Here is a 14690-nt window from a genome sequence, read left to right as displayed (position 1 = left end):
ATTCTGTGAAACTCACTTTGGAGAAATCCTGCTCCATAACGTATTGGAAACTCAGAAGTGACATCATCCGTCTGCTGCCAGCCATGAAACTGGGTCCCCTCCCTGTTTGGGGAAAGCATTTGGTTCCTGCGCTAATGAAATAATGTAAATCATTTCTCATTATTGGAGTTTTCTAACTCCCTCCTCTACTGTTTTAGGCATTTGGAACACTTATCTCCTCTGCTCCCAATCTTTCAGACTAAAAATCTCAAAATACGAATATCAAAACTTTTCCAATCAGGCCTTGAATTTTATATAGCATGGGTTCCGCTTAAAGTAACGTGAATTCACCTTATGAAGGATTCTCAGATTTAGAAATGCAAAATACTAGGACACCTCGTGGCTTCAAAATCATCTGTTATCCTGAAGAATCACAGAAGAGTCAGCATTTGGGGTCGTAAATCTGCCTTCGCACCTCCCTCCAACCCCTCCACCAGGGCGAGAAGGCTCTTGTGTGAGGCCTTGCTTTCCAGTGGTAAGAATTATATTTGTCTCGGGTGCTGGTTCCAGAGACATCTGTGATGGCAGCCCATCCAGCTCTGTTCTCAGGGAGCTAACTTTAGCAGCAAATTCTGCATCTGCTGGCGGAGTTTGACACAGCATATGTTTTCCAAAGCAGCCCTTCCCAATAGCTGACTCCCTTCTCATGTGAGGACATTTAATATATCCTGAGAACTAATCAGCTCCCCCCACCCTTCCCAAACGTTTAAGCTATTTTTAATTTCATCCAATTTAACAAGTAGTTATGTCTGGAGCCCATCTTTTGATTTCAAAATAAATAAAAAAGAGTTTGTATGACTCACAATAGATTTCACCTCTGGGCAGGCCAGCACATTTATTCCCCACCTTTCTCCAAATAAAGTCCTTCCCTCATATGCTTCCTGACACTCTTGTTAACCCTTTTAACCTCTTGAGGGAATTAAATACAAGTGAACCACCATTGTGGTGGTTTAAAATTTCTTCGATGCTTCTTTATTCAGAAGGGGTGGAGCTTAGTACCCCTCTCCTAGAATGTGGTCTAGACTTCGTGACACACTTCTAACCAAGAGAATAGAGTGAAGTGGTAGTGTGTCATAAAAGACACTGTGGCCTTCTTCTTCTTGGATCACTAGCTCTGGGGAAACCAGCTGCCATTATGACCCCATTCAGGCAGATCTATGGAGAGAGTCACATGTTAAAGAGCTCAGGCCTCCTACCAATAGCTAGCCAGGAACTAAGGATGTTGCCTACAACCTTGTGAGGGAGCTGTCTTGGAAATGGATCCTCCTGCCCATCAAGGCTTCAGAAGACTGCAGCATCAGCCAACTTCTTGACTTGTACCACATGAGAGTCTCTGAGATAGAATCACTCAGCTAAGCTGCTCCCAAGTGTGTGACCTACTAAGTGAGATAGTTATTATCGTTTATTAATATTTGGGATAATTTGTTACACAGCAATAGGTAACTAATACAACTGTCTTATGGGTTCCTGTATGAGGTCCCAACTGCACTCCCTTAAGGTGTCAGAGGCAGTTGGGCTTGATTGGCCAGGCACATAATTATCTAAGTAATGGGAAGGATGTCCATGGCCTTTAATCCGGGTAAAATTAAGTTCTACTAATATAGTAGAGCTAATTTCTGATAGTGCCACGGCCCACTTTCAAGATTCCCAACCCCCTGGAGGGATGGGGGAGAACCCACAGCACTTCTGGTTTAATCTTGTCTGCTTCCCACATGTCACACAGCTGCCACTGCATGTCTGCAAGGCCCATCTTCATGCTCCTCCAGACCATTACCCAAGCCACCATCATTGCCCACCTCTTGGGCACTGAATCACACTCCCTGGGGTTCTGGTATTTTCCTGTATGCTGGACCATCTAACAGCTGTCCTCCCCTCCATTAGCATCTCTTAAAGGTGTCCCAAAGCAGTGGCAGAGCTACTTGAACTTGACACTCAGCCATCCGTCTGCAGGGAAGCTGCCACTAGTAGGATGCAGCATGCAGGAGCAGCCAGGGCACCAGAGAAAGACTCCCACAACTCTACTGTTGAATTTGACTAATCACATTTAATACTTGTTTTTCAGAGTAAATTCTTCCCCCAGACCCAACAGGCCCGTCCTTGCATTTTTTTCTAAGACTTTATTTTTTAAATATCAGTTTTAGGTTCACAGCAAAATTGAGGGGAAGGTAGAGAGATTTCCCAATACCCCCTCCCTGATACATGCATAGCCTCTACTCTTTATCAACATTGCCCACCAGAGCATTACAACTGATGAACCTACATTGACACATCATTATCACTCTAAATCCATAGTTCACCTTAGGGTTCGCTCTTGGTGCCATATATCCTATGAGTTTGGACAAATGTATAATGACAGGTATCCATCATTATGGTGTCCTACACAGTATTTTCACTGCCCTAAAAATCCTGTGTGCTTCTCCTATTCATCCCTTCCCCCAACCAAACCCCTGGCAACCACTGATCTTTTCACTGTCTTCATAGTTTTTCCAGAATGTTGTATAGACAGAATCATACGTATGTAGTCTTCTTGGTATGGCTTCTTTCACTTAGTAACATGTATTTAAGGTTCTTCCATGGCTTTTCATGGCTTGATAGCTCATTTCATTTTAGTGTTGAATAATATTTCACTGTTTGGATGCACCATAGTTTGTTTATCCATTCATCTACTGAAGGACATCATAGTTGCTTCTAGGTTTGGGCAATTATGAATGAAGCTGCTATCAACATACATGTGCAAGTTTTTGTGTGGAAACAAGTTTTCAGCTCCTTTGGGTAAATACCAAGGAGCATGATTGCTGGATCGTGTGGTAAGAGTATGTTTAGTTTGTAAGAAATGCCAAACTGTCTTCCAAAGTGGCTATACTGGTTTGTATTCCCACCAGCAGTGTATGAGAGTTGCTGTTTTTCCATACCCCCAACAGCAATTTAGTGTTATCAGTGTCCCAGATTTGGGCCATTCTGATAGATGTGTAATGAAATCTCATTGTTGTTTTAATTTGCATTTCCTTGAATACATATGATGTGGAGCCTCTTTTCATGTGCTTATTTGCTATCTGTATATCTTGTTGGTGAGGAGTCTGTTAAGGTCTTTGGCTCAATTTTTAGTTGAGTTGTTTTCTTACTGTTGAATGTTAAGAGTTCTTGGTATATTTTGGATACCAGTCCTTTACACCCTCCTTGCATCTTTAGTAACCACCATCATCAGCAAACACAAATAAGTCCATCCAACATTCTTACACAAACATAAATCCTAGTCATTTATCTTACTTAAGTTATTTTCCTAAAAAGCTCTCTGACCCCCATAACAGCGAAACAACATGTGAGGAAGCCCTCAGTTTTTAATCTTAATAGCCCTATTGGAAAAAAAAAAAATTCTAAGACAAGTACTTATGTGTATATGTTGGTAGGGCAAGGGAAGGTTGCTAAGCAATGACTGGCCTCCCAATGGTTTCTTTCTGGAAAGAATGATGGCTATATTTATAAATCACCAAAATCTCAGTGTGTTTTAAATTCCCCCAAATACAGTGTGCAGCACACTAGCTGGATGATTAAACTCCAGGATGTCGGGGGCGGGGTGGGATTCTATGGTCATCTTTGGGAAATGCTAGAGCTAGGGTACTTCTCTACAATTGGACTTCCTCAAGCCTTTTGTATGGTAATTTTCATCAGGAGGCACTAAAATAAGGATTTAGATTAGGTATGCTATGTTTCCCAAAGTCACTTCACCACAAAGCATCTCCTGGAACCAGTGTTCTGTGCAGCACACTCTGTGAAACGCTGGGTGAGCCCCAGCCCCAAAGAAAATGAAAAGTGGTAAAATCAAACATGCTTTAATGTGTTACCAGCCCCAGCTCAGCCAGGTCACCCAAGCTTTGATTTACTCCCAGTAAGTCTGAAGAATGTGAGGGGAAGATTGTTCCTTAAAGACATAGATCCAAGGTCCAAAGAATCTTTAAACCAAAATAAGCTAGTTAGCTAATTTTCTCTCTAAGGACAGAAGGAATATGAGGGTGCTCAGTAGACATTTGTGGGTAAGTGAAATCCAAATTCACTCTCAGTCATTAAACCAGGACGAAGACATCCCACCTCAAGCCCTACAGTGGAAACCAGGGATGCCAAGGCAGAGAACTATCACAGTCAAGGCCTCTATCCCATCTCTCCCTTTCAAAACACCTCCATAAAGAAGGTGGGAGATGGCAGCGGGGGGAGAGAGAAAAAAAAACTTTATTCTTTCCACATTGACCCATTTTGTTCAGGTCTAACAACTCAAAAGCAGCAGAGTCATTGAAACATGGATTGTAAAACTATAACACTCCTCAATTACTTCTTGTTGGCCAGACAAGCAAACCTATTATTTGACAATGCATCACATGCTCCAAGATAGTAAACTTTATCATACAGAGGTCATGAGAAAAAGACCACAGGTACAGTTTGCTCACCTCCACTAGATAATTTTTCACAGTTATCATCCAAGCACTGTAAAAGCACAAAAGATATGTTATCTTCGGGCTCAGTTTATTATAACGTGTGGGTGAAACTCCCTATAAAACCACTTACTAGGTAACTGTTGCACGTTCTCCTGCACAGAAAGTCAAATCAGTAAAACATCTTTTTGACAGTGTCTTTTTAAGTGTCAGGAATAAAAGGACGTGCTCTTAAAGGAGAGGTAGCACACTATTTATCATCCCCCCTCACTTTCCCACACGTACACACACAGATCCCCATCGCCTCTCTGCATGCCAGAGACACTCAAAGGAATACTTCTTGGTAGTCTCGTTTCTTTTACAGCTATTTCACGGCAGAATTGTTCGTGAACAAAGCTGCAAGTAACATTAACTCAAGATACTATAGGTGCCAGCATTTCAAGTACTAGTCATGGTATTTTCTTCTCCTGGAGTCAGAACACTGAGTGAGACCCAGGAAATACAAAATAAAAGAATGATGGATTCCCTTGGCAAATGCTCTCAAGAGTCTCAGATTTAATAACAGAGCTTAAGAGAGGTCATCTCTTTGTTGTTTTTTTTTTGTTTTTTTTTTAAAGAATCTACCTCTCTCTCACAGTGATGTCTTCATGGTCCCCTGAGTCACTTGCAGGGTGGGGCAAGTCTTGGATGACTAAACCCCAGGATGTATAATGACATCCCAGGAAACTCGGGGTTCACAATCCTATCCCCAAAAGGAAAGACAAGCTACATAGTGTGAGATGGAGGGTTCCTCCCAGAATGCAATTCTCTTTAGGATTCGCTTCTTCCAAGAGTCTAAGAAATCTGGGAGCCTCATTATCCATTCAAGGCAAAGAAGCATCTTTGTAGATTGGTATGCACAAGCTCAGTGATTTTCAAAGGAAACCATCAGTGATTTGGGGGTCTAGTTATGTCTCCCCACAAAAACCTGCTGAATAAATATTGAGGTGCTTATGCGGTCCCAGTACAAAATAGAGGCTGTGGGAGAACCGAAAGAAATACAATATGCAGTTCCTATGTTTGAAAAATGTATAATGTTGTCAAAGAGATGAGAACAAAGAACAATTTGCAAAATTCTAAATTGAATGTCTTCCAGTTAAAATGTTTCTTCAAAAAATAAATAAATAAATAAAATGTTTCTTCATTACCAAAATATGCTTGGGGACCAATGAAGGGGTGTGCATACAGTTCCTTTACCTGGAGCTGAGCTCAAAACTCAACTCAAGGAACCTGAAATTCAGCTATGTACAACTTAATGGCTAAGCAAAACCTCATTTCCAAATCCTTTTCCTATATCCAGCTATGTTGAAAGGTCTTTGAGATCTTTCTAGTGAGTTCCTCAAGTATTCAATATTCAGTCATTCAATAAATATTTAGGTGCACCCTCTGTGGGCTGGGTACATGGGATACAGGAGTTAAAGATCCAGTCCTTACCCTCCCAGGGCCACAGACATAGACATAGGATCCATTCCAGGCCTAAGGTTAATCATACATTGGGATATCTAAGTCAAACCAAGTGGATTACAGAAAGTTTCTCAAAAGAAAATGATATCTGAGTCAAGGTAAGAGGGTATGTGGGGTTAGCTAGCTGGGAAACGTGAAGGATAAGCATGCAGCAGGCACATGGCTTGGGAGGCTTGGGAAAGATTGGTGTGGTCAGAGAGCTACAAGTCATTTGGTTTGATTGGTGAAGAAGATGTAGGAAGAATTCAGAGGAAAGCAAAGATCATTTTAGCTAAGGGAACTGGAGAGGCTTCATGGGGGAGGTGACATTTGGAGCTGAGCCTTGGAAAATGGATAGGATTTCAGTTAGATGAAGTGAGAAGATGGGGAGGGAGGTGGTGTTCCAGTATTCCTGTTTCCTGCACTCTGCCTGGCATGAATAGGTGCCCCAAAAACATTATTAAATGTTGAAAAGGTAAACTGAGTTACCAAGGCAGAAAAGTGAGTTCAAGGTATGTTTGGAAGAGTGAATAGTTTGGTTTGTTGAATGCCTAGAGGGACACAGAAGGTTTAAGAGATAAGGCAGGAAAGGTAGACTGAGACCAGATTGAAGAATTCTTATCTCTCAGTTATGGACTGTGGGAAAAGGCTCTAAGCAATGGAGAGCCATCATGGAATTTTGAGTAGGATAGTGGCAAGACCAAAACGTGCTGAAGAGGTCACTTAGTAGGATGGAGAAAGTGGGGACCAAAGTCCAGAGACCAGTTAAGGTACTTAGGATGCAATCCAGAGTGAAAAAAAATCAAGGGCACAGCTAGGGGAGGGCCGGAGGGAGGAAGAAACATGCAGGTTAACTGGTTAGAGGGAGAAAGGAAGGCACCCAGGAGAAGGAATGACAAGGTTCTGTGTTCCAGGTTCATAATGCTGCACACAAAACCACCCCAAACTTAGTGGTTTAAAACAACAATCTTTATTCTACTTATAAATATGCAAGTTGGGCGAGGCTCGGCTGGGAAGCTTTGTCTGTGTTCCATGAAGGGTCAGCAGGGGAGGCTGCCTGAGGGCTGGAGGACCCTCTGCCCAGATGGCTCCCTCACACCCCTGTCACCTTGATGCCTGCAGCTGCTAGCAGCTTAGCTGGGGCTGAGGGGTGGTCTCCTCCATGTGCCTGGGCTTCTTCACAGCACGGTGGTTCATTCTGAGCGAGAGGCAGGTGGGGCCCTTTGTCTTTTATAGCCTAGCCTCCGAAGCCACACAGCCTCACTTCTATCATTTTCTGCTGGTTGAAGCTGTCACCAAGGCCCACCCATTTCAAGGGGAGGGAGGAGACACTTCACCTCGTATTGGGAAAGTGACAAGGTTTTGGAAGCAGATATGGAACAGAAAAGGTTGTTTGGCCTATATTGGGCTGAGTGGCATCACCCCAAAATTCGTATCTACCTAGGACATCAGAATGTGACCTTGTTTGGAAATAGGGAAGATGAAGTCACAGAAAATTAGGTAGGCCCTAAATCCAATGACCGCTGTCCTTACAGAAAGGGGAGATGATCCACAGACACAGAAGAGACAGATACATAGGGAAGAAGGCCGTGTGAAGACGGAGGCAGAGACTGGGCTTATGCTGGCCCAAGCCAAGGAATGCCAGGAGCCAGAAGAAGCTTCTGGAAGATATAAAGAAGGAGCATGCTTCAGAAGGAGCATGGCCCTGCCAACAGCTTGATTTCAGATTTCTTCCCTCCAGAAAGAACCGTGACAGAATACAGTTCCGTCGTGCGAGGTAATGTGTTAGGGCAGCGCTAGGAAACTAATATCTGGCCCTTTTTTGGAGAATACCGTCTGCCATGCTGGGTGGCTTAAAGATGGAAGGTATGGTCCTGAAAGGTCACATCAGGAGGAAAAGCTGACCTAGAGGTAGGTTCTAATTTCAGGATCCGCTCGATGGAGTTTGTCGGGTGTGGCAGCAAATGCCAGGATGGCACTTGTTTGATGCAGGGCTGTTGCTCCTAGGACTGGGCTGGGACTAGAGATACAGTTTTTAAATCCTGGCCATCAACAAGGAGCTCGGCACAAAGTCAAACGTCCTCTGCATTACCACTTCCTCTCGGGACTGAATCAGGTGACCGCACATGTTTGTACGCTTTAATTATTTATAGTGCACAGTCTAAAGTGGTATTTCACCAGCCTAATGAGTCAGGGTGATTGAATCAAAAGGGAAGGGGATTTGAGCCCCACATGGAGAGTTTCTAATAGACTTCTCTCGAGTTTACAGCTGAAGGGAAGAACGGTTCCCTCCGTCTTCTAATAGACTAACAAACCTCTCTAAATCTTCTTCCGAGACCCCAGAGGTACCCGCCAGTTGCTCTTTCATTCGAGAGCCAAAATGAGCACAATAAGTTTTGTGGCTGGCACAGATGAAATTAGGAATTTGTTAGTGAAATGTTCTATACGCTGATTTTCCTGACAACCCTCTCACGGTCCTAGATAGCAGTCCCCGATCAACTAGATGCCAATTAAAAGAGAGCAGCCGTTTCACTCATCCAAATATTTCCACTTTACTCAAAATGGATTCCAAACAGTCCTGGGCTTCTCAGCGATGTTTTAAATCCTTTTTCCTAGCTAGACGGCACTTTTGGTTTTCTGTTTCAGACTCTCACCCTTGCAAAGCTCACAAAGAAATTATATCTTGGTTTGGTTGGCCTCGCTGCCCGTCCCCCTCCACACCTCTTGGTAGGGCATTTATTAATTTAGATTTCCTGGGAACTCTGGTCCCTCCTGGCTGGGGCTGGTAACAAAATCTATTAAAGATAATGAATTTTTTTTCCTAAACTTTTTGGGCTGATCGTTTTCCTGAAAGGTGCAGAGGGACAGAATTTTCTTTGCAAGGCACGAAGCTGAAACCATTGTGGATGAGCCCGTGGAGGACTCTTTGGGGATGAGGAGAAGATGGAGAGAGGAACGAGAAGGTGCTCCCTGGGGAGGAAAATGGTAGGGAATAGGGGAGGGGGAGCCAAGGAGGAGGGAGAGAAAATGGTGAGGGGGGAAAGAAAGACACAAAGATTCCTTGCTGCCTCAAGACCATTGAAGATTCTAGAAGTGCTCTATAGGTTTTGAGAGTAGTTTAGCCAGGAAGCTACACACAGTTGGGGCACTTGGGGAACATGAGTGGGCATCTGCGAACTCCACAAAGGTGGGACTGGAGTAGATCATGGGCCAGCCTCAGGAAGGCTTGCTGCAGAACCTAAAAAATATCTGTCCTCGGGGTGCCTGGGTGGCTCAGTCAGTTGAGCCTCTGACTTCCGCTCAGATCATGATCTTACAGTCCGTGAGTTCGAGCCCCAGGTCGGGCTCTGTGCTGACGGTTCCGAGCCTGGAGCCTACTTCAGATTCTGTGTCTCCTTCTCTCTCTGTTCCTTCCCTGCTCTCTCTCTCTCTCTCTCAAAAAATAAATACACATTAAAAAAAAAATTTTTTTTTAAAGTTTCTGTCCTCATCTTCATCCTCCCAAGTGAGGTCAATACTCTTTTGTAAGAACTTGGAGTATAGGGGTTGGGGGGAGGGGGGTCATCAGTTGTCTATACAAGTCTGTAAATAAAGACTAATTTTTTTTTTGGATGGGGTGAGTAGTTTGCTGGTTATACTTGTAATAGAAATGTATGCCCCTAGTTTTTCCAAGTTGTAAAGAATAATAAAATTCACAATTCAGCTAACATTTAGTATTTAGCACACACCAAGAATTCTGTTTAGTTTATGAGCATTCACTTATTTCAATCTCACAAGTTCTCGGTAAGGTCAGTACTATTATTAGATGAGAGAAATAAGGCCCAGACGGGTTACAAAATTTGCCTAAGGTCACTCAGAGTCAGGCTGTGAGGTAGGCAGCCCAACACCAGAGTCCACCCTTTTCACACTTACTTTCTACCAGACCATGGTTGGGGCTGTTGTAACAACCATTAGAAGGCATAACACACCGAGTAAAGTGAACTAATTCCGAGATTCCTCACTGAGCACCCCTGCATGTTGTGGAGCAGAGGTCGTAGGATCATATTTAAAGCTGTAAGGGCTTTAGCAATCATTAGTCCCAGTTGGGGAAACTGAGGCATTAGGGATTGAATTGCTCAAGGTCACACAACTACTTTGTGGCAGAGCTAGGTTAGAATCAGACCCTCCTAACCCCTGGCCTGCTGCAAGGGTCATTCATGTGTCCACCCTGCTCGACTCCCGGAATCGATCAAAGGTGCCATCAATCTAGAAATGTGTGTGGGAAATCCAGGTGTGCTGCCCCAGAAGGAGGGGAGTCCAAGAGAAAGAGCTGGTCACAAAGGCCCACGGAGGAGACACCAGAGAGAGAGCACACGCATATTTGCTTTACCCTTACCTTCTGCGAATTCGGACCCCAAATCCCAGGTCTGTTGTTGGGAACACAGGGAAAGACAGTGTTGATGAGCCAGCCCTCCCTGGGGCTGGAAAGTTTATCTTAACAAATGGTAAAGGAAAGGGAGCCGCAAAGAGAGCTGAGCGGCAGAAGGGCTTCTTATTTGTGTTAACAAAACAATCAAACCTTTCCTTAGATCCCTTTATGGCAGAATAAGAAGGCTTCGGGGGATCCCAGCATACCTGTCACCGAGCATTTGTGTTTCACACTGCAAAAACCCTTTAGATTAACGACCTCCCTATCTGCAAGATTTTCTTGTCTTAATAGTCGAGTTATGTGTAATACCAATCCCGCCAAGATTAAAGAGGAAAGAATTTCTGGTACGAAATTTTGCTAATGACTGACTGAGACATAAAACCTTGCTGCAATAAATTAACACATGTCTCCTAATATGGACCTACTGATTTACTCGAGGCGAAATTGCTCTGGAACCACACACCTGGGCATCGTCGGGACCCCCCTTAGAAATGGTGGGCTTTATATTTATGCTCAGCTGCAGTGAACCCTGAGGACAGCCATCTGGCGCTCCAAGTACCAATAGCCCTGAAGTGGAGAGTGGCACTCCTGTAACGCCGCAGTCATCCTGCAGGTAGAGTGCACTGAAGAGAGAAAAGGATACCTCCTCAGTCTCATCATTGCCACCCAGGCACCCCACACGCCCCTTTCCTGCCTTCTGTGCACTAGACATTTTTACCCCATTTGTATTACCTGCCTTGAAATAAAAAAGTGCCAAACTGTGCGAGTGCTCTAGTCTGTGTATAAGGCAGTGCAGCAGAGAAGAGCCTGGCCCCTGAGCACAAGGACTCTAACCCTAGACCGATCCGGTTCGAATCACATTTCTGCCACTTATTACTCATAATGGCCTCAAACAATTGACCTCTCCATGCCTTAGCTTCCCCATCTGTAACTTGGGGATAACCATACCTACATACCTCATTTAGAATAGCCCTTGACAGGCAGTAGGGTGTTTGAGGACAGACATAGAACTGGGCCCTCTCTTCCTTCTGATTTTCAGCCCAGGCCCCATGCGGAGGAATGAAGTGACTTTCAGTGCTCACTGAAGCAAGGAGGGCGCTAACATCTCTATGGAGTGAGCCCAGCCACCCACCCAGCATTCGGCTGTACCCCCGGCAGGCAGCTCCTCTGGCTCACCGGTCTTTGCAAGTTCCCAGGTGCGGGGGCTCTGAGTTCTTCAGACATCAACGTTTCAGGGTTTTGCCGCTTTTTGGTTCCACCAAGACCTTTTTCTGATGCTGACGGCATTCCGTGGTTGTAAATGGAAGTTTGTCCGTCAGCTTTGTGAACCAGGGACAGGAGTTTCAGAGGCTGGGAACTCCGGTGTGCTTAACTCAAAGCCAGAGTCTTTATACCTAGATTTCTCTAAGTGGTTCTTATGATTACAAGGATTCCCGCTCCCCTCCCTGCCCCTCTCCCTTGCTTGGGTCTGGCTGAGCAGGGCACCTCTTCAGAATCCACACAAACAGCCCGACCTCCCCTTCCTTCCCCTCTCCCTCCATTTTGACCTCTGAGGCAATGTTGAAGTTTGTGGTGGTAGAGAACTTAGCAGCTTGAGATACGTGAGAGAAAACATCATCTCGTGGATGATGGTGACCACTTAAAGCTTCCACAACGGTACCTCATACAAGAACCTCAGGCAGGTAAGAGGGAACAGGTCAGCTGGGTCCCCTGTCAGTTGCCTTTTCATATGTAGTATCTCTAATGTCTGTCCATTAAGAGTGGGTGTGGAGGATAAAGGTGGGCACCCCCATCTTGGTTATTGAAGATTGAATTGAACGTTTTCCTTGTGTCCCCATCACCCCCACTCCCATACACATCTACATAGCCCCAGAAACCACACACCATCCCGACCTTCCTCTGCTAGGACCTCACTTCCTGAAGGCCTTCTCTTAGGGGCCCTGGCTGGGCATTGCCAGTGGTCTTTAATCCCGATGTTCCCTCAGGACTGAACTGGTTCACTTAGGTAATGAGCTCACTGGACCCCAGCAGAAAGAACTGGAATGCTGTCTCCACTTATACCCTGCCACGTCCTTGACTGCCCCCTCAACCTGCTACTTTAACCGAGGGTTGGTCCAGTGACGTGGTTCCCGGAGATTTTCATTACGCTGTTTAAAAGTTTGTAATTGTTATCACCAGAACACCCCTATCAACATGCATTGTGTTTACCATATTCCTGTTTAAGAACCCAAGTGACTTTAAGGCCCACAATAAAAATGCTTTTTCTAGTTGTTTCGGTTAATCTCATCATGGTAGGTAGAATTCTAAGGGTCCCCCTGAGATTGCTGCCCCCTGGTGTACATGCCCTACATAACATCCTTCCCTTGAGTGTAGGCCAGACCTATGAGTAGAACAGGATGGTATCTCGGATGACACAAGGGATTTTGCAGATGTAATTAAGGTCCTTAATCAGTTGACTGACTTTGAGTTAATCAAAAGGGAGATTATCTCTGGATGGACCTGATCTGATTAGCTGGGCCCTGAAAAGTGATGAGAAGCAGCAACTGACACTCCCCTTTGGCCTGATAGGAAAGCAACCAAAGCAAATGGCCATGTTGTGAACTGCCTATGGAGGGGCCACGTAGCTCAGACTTGAGAGCAGACCTAGGAGCTGAGAGCAATGTCTGCCAACATCCAGCCAGAAAACAGGTTCAAGGGCACCTGGATGGCTCAGTCGGTTGAGTGTCCAACTCTTGATTTTGGCTCAGGTCACGATCCCAGAGCTACGGGATCAAGCCCCACATTGGGCTCCAGGCTCAGCTTGGAGTCTGCTTAAAATTCTTTCTCTCTTTCCCTCTGCCCTCTTGCCCACTCACTCTCTCTCTTTCTCTGTCTCCAAAATTAAAAAAATAAAATAAAAAAGTATTTTGGGGGCACCTGGGTGGCTCAGTTGGTTGAGCGCCCAACTTCGGCTCAAGTCATGATCTCACGGTTCGTGAGTCTGAGCGAACCCCGCTTTGGGCTCTGTGCCGTCAGCACAACCCAGAAAACGGGGTCAATCCTACAACTGTGAGCTCACCCTGAGGCTTCTTCATATCACATTGAGTTTAAGGTAGGGCTTAATACAGGTCTGTTTCTGTTTAACTTATTCATCTTTAGTCTTTTTTCCCCAAATACTTCTCACACATCTCTCTATTTTTGGCTTGGAGCTCTCTGCCTTTTCTGCTCCCAAGTCTTGGCTCACTATCCTGCTTTTAAACAATTGCTAGGGGCGCCTGGGTGGCGCAGTCGGTTAAGCGTCCGACTTCAGCCAGGTCACGATCTCGCGGTCCGTGAGTTCGAGCCCCGCGTCGGGCTCTGGGCTGATGGCTCAGAGCCTGGAGCCTGTTTCCGATTCTGTGTCTCCCTCTCTCTCTGCCCCTCCCCCGTTCATGCTCTGTCTCTCTCTGTCCCAAAAATAAATAAGAAACGTTGAAAAAAAAAAAAAAAATTAAAAAAAAAAAAATGTTTAAACAATTGCTAAATACTCAGTCCACAGAAATCCTCAGTATCCCCTGCTACTGTGACCTGCTAGATTCAGTTTGATAGCCCCACATCTACATCTCAGCACAGCTTTGTTTCCCCTCCTGTCTTCGTCTATACAGCACTCCCCAAGAAGCGCTATTATAGAGTTTCCAGATTTGGGGGCTGCAAAGTTCACTCGGCTATGTCCAGGGGCTAGTGTGCCTCAGAGTTCCACACAGGATACTACTGGAAGAAAGAGTAACTGGTATTGTCAATTAAAGCTAAGTATTAGAATGAATGACACCAAACATAATTATAGCAAAAGTTCTTTGATGAACCAGTGGAATCCACACAAATGAGGTTTTGCTATATGCGATTTGGATTGCAGGAGACTTCTCCATGACCGGCATAAAAACATGGTTAGCAGTTTTTAAATGAATGAATGTATGAATGAATGAACGAAACACAGTATTCCAGCAGCAATAAAATTAAGGGCCCAGAAGAATGGTACCTAATTAAACATCAGCATTTATGGTTTCTTGACTAAATGGTGTGTCACTCACTTAAATACAAATGTCAGTAATATCAGTTACTGTCTGTGCCTAGTTGCTTTATTACTAAGTTTATATTTTATTTTTTTAAGTTTATTTATTTTGAGAGAGATAGAGAGCATGAGCAGGGTAGGGGCAGAGAGAGAAGGAGAGAGAATTCCAAGCAGGTTCCACACTGTGAGCACAGAGCCTCACATGGGGTTCAATCCCACAATCCATGAGATCATGACCTGAGCCAAAATCAAGAGTCAGATGTTTAACCAACTGAGCCACCCAGGCGCCCCTAGAAAGGTTATATTTTAA

This window comes from Puma concolor, chromosome A3, assembly GCF_028749965.1.
Source record: "Puma concolor isolate L17-30 chromosome A3, mPumCon1.1.hap2, whole genome shotgun sequence".
NCBI lineage: Eukaryota > Metazoa > Chordata > Mammalia > Carnivora > Felidae > Puma > Puma concolor.
The sequence above is the reverse complement of the archived record's forward strand: the minus strand, read 5'-3'. Positions refer to the sequence as shown.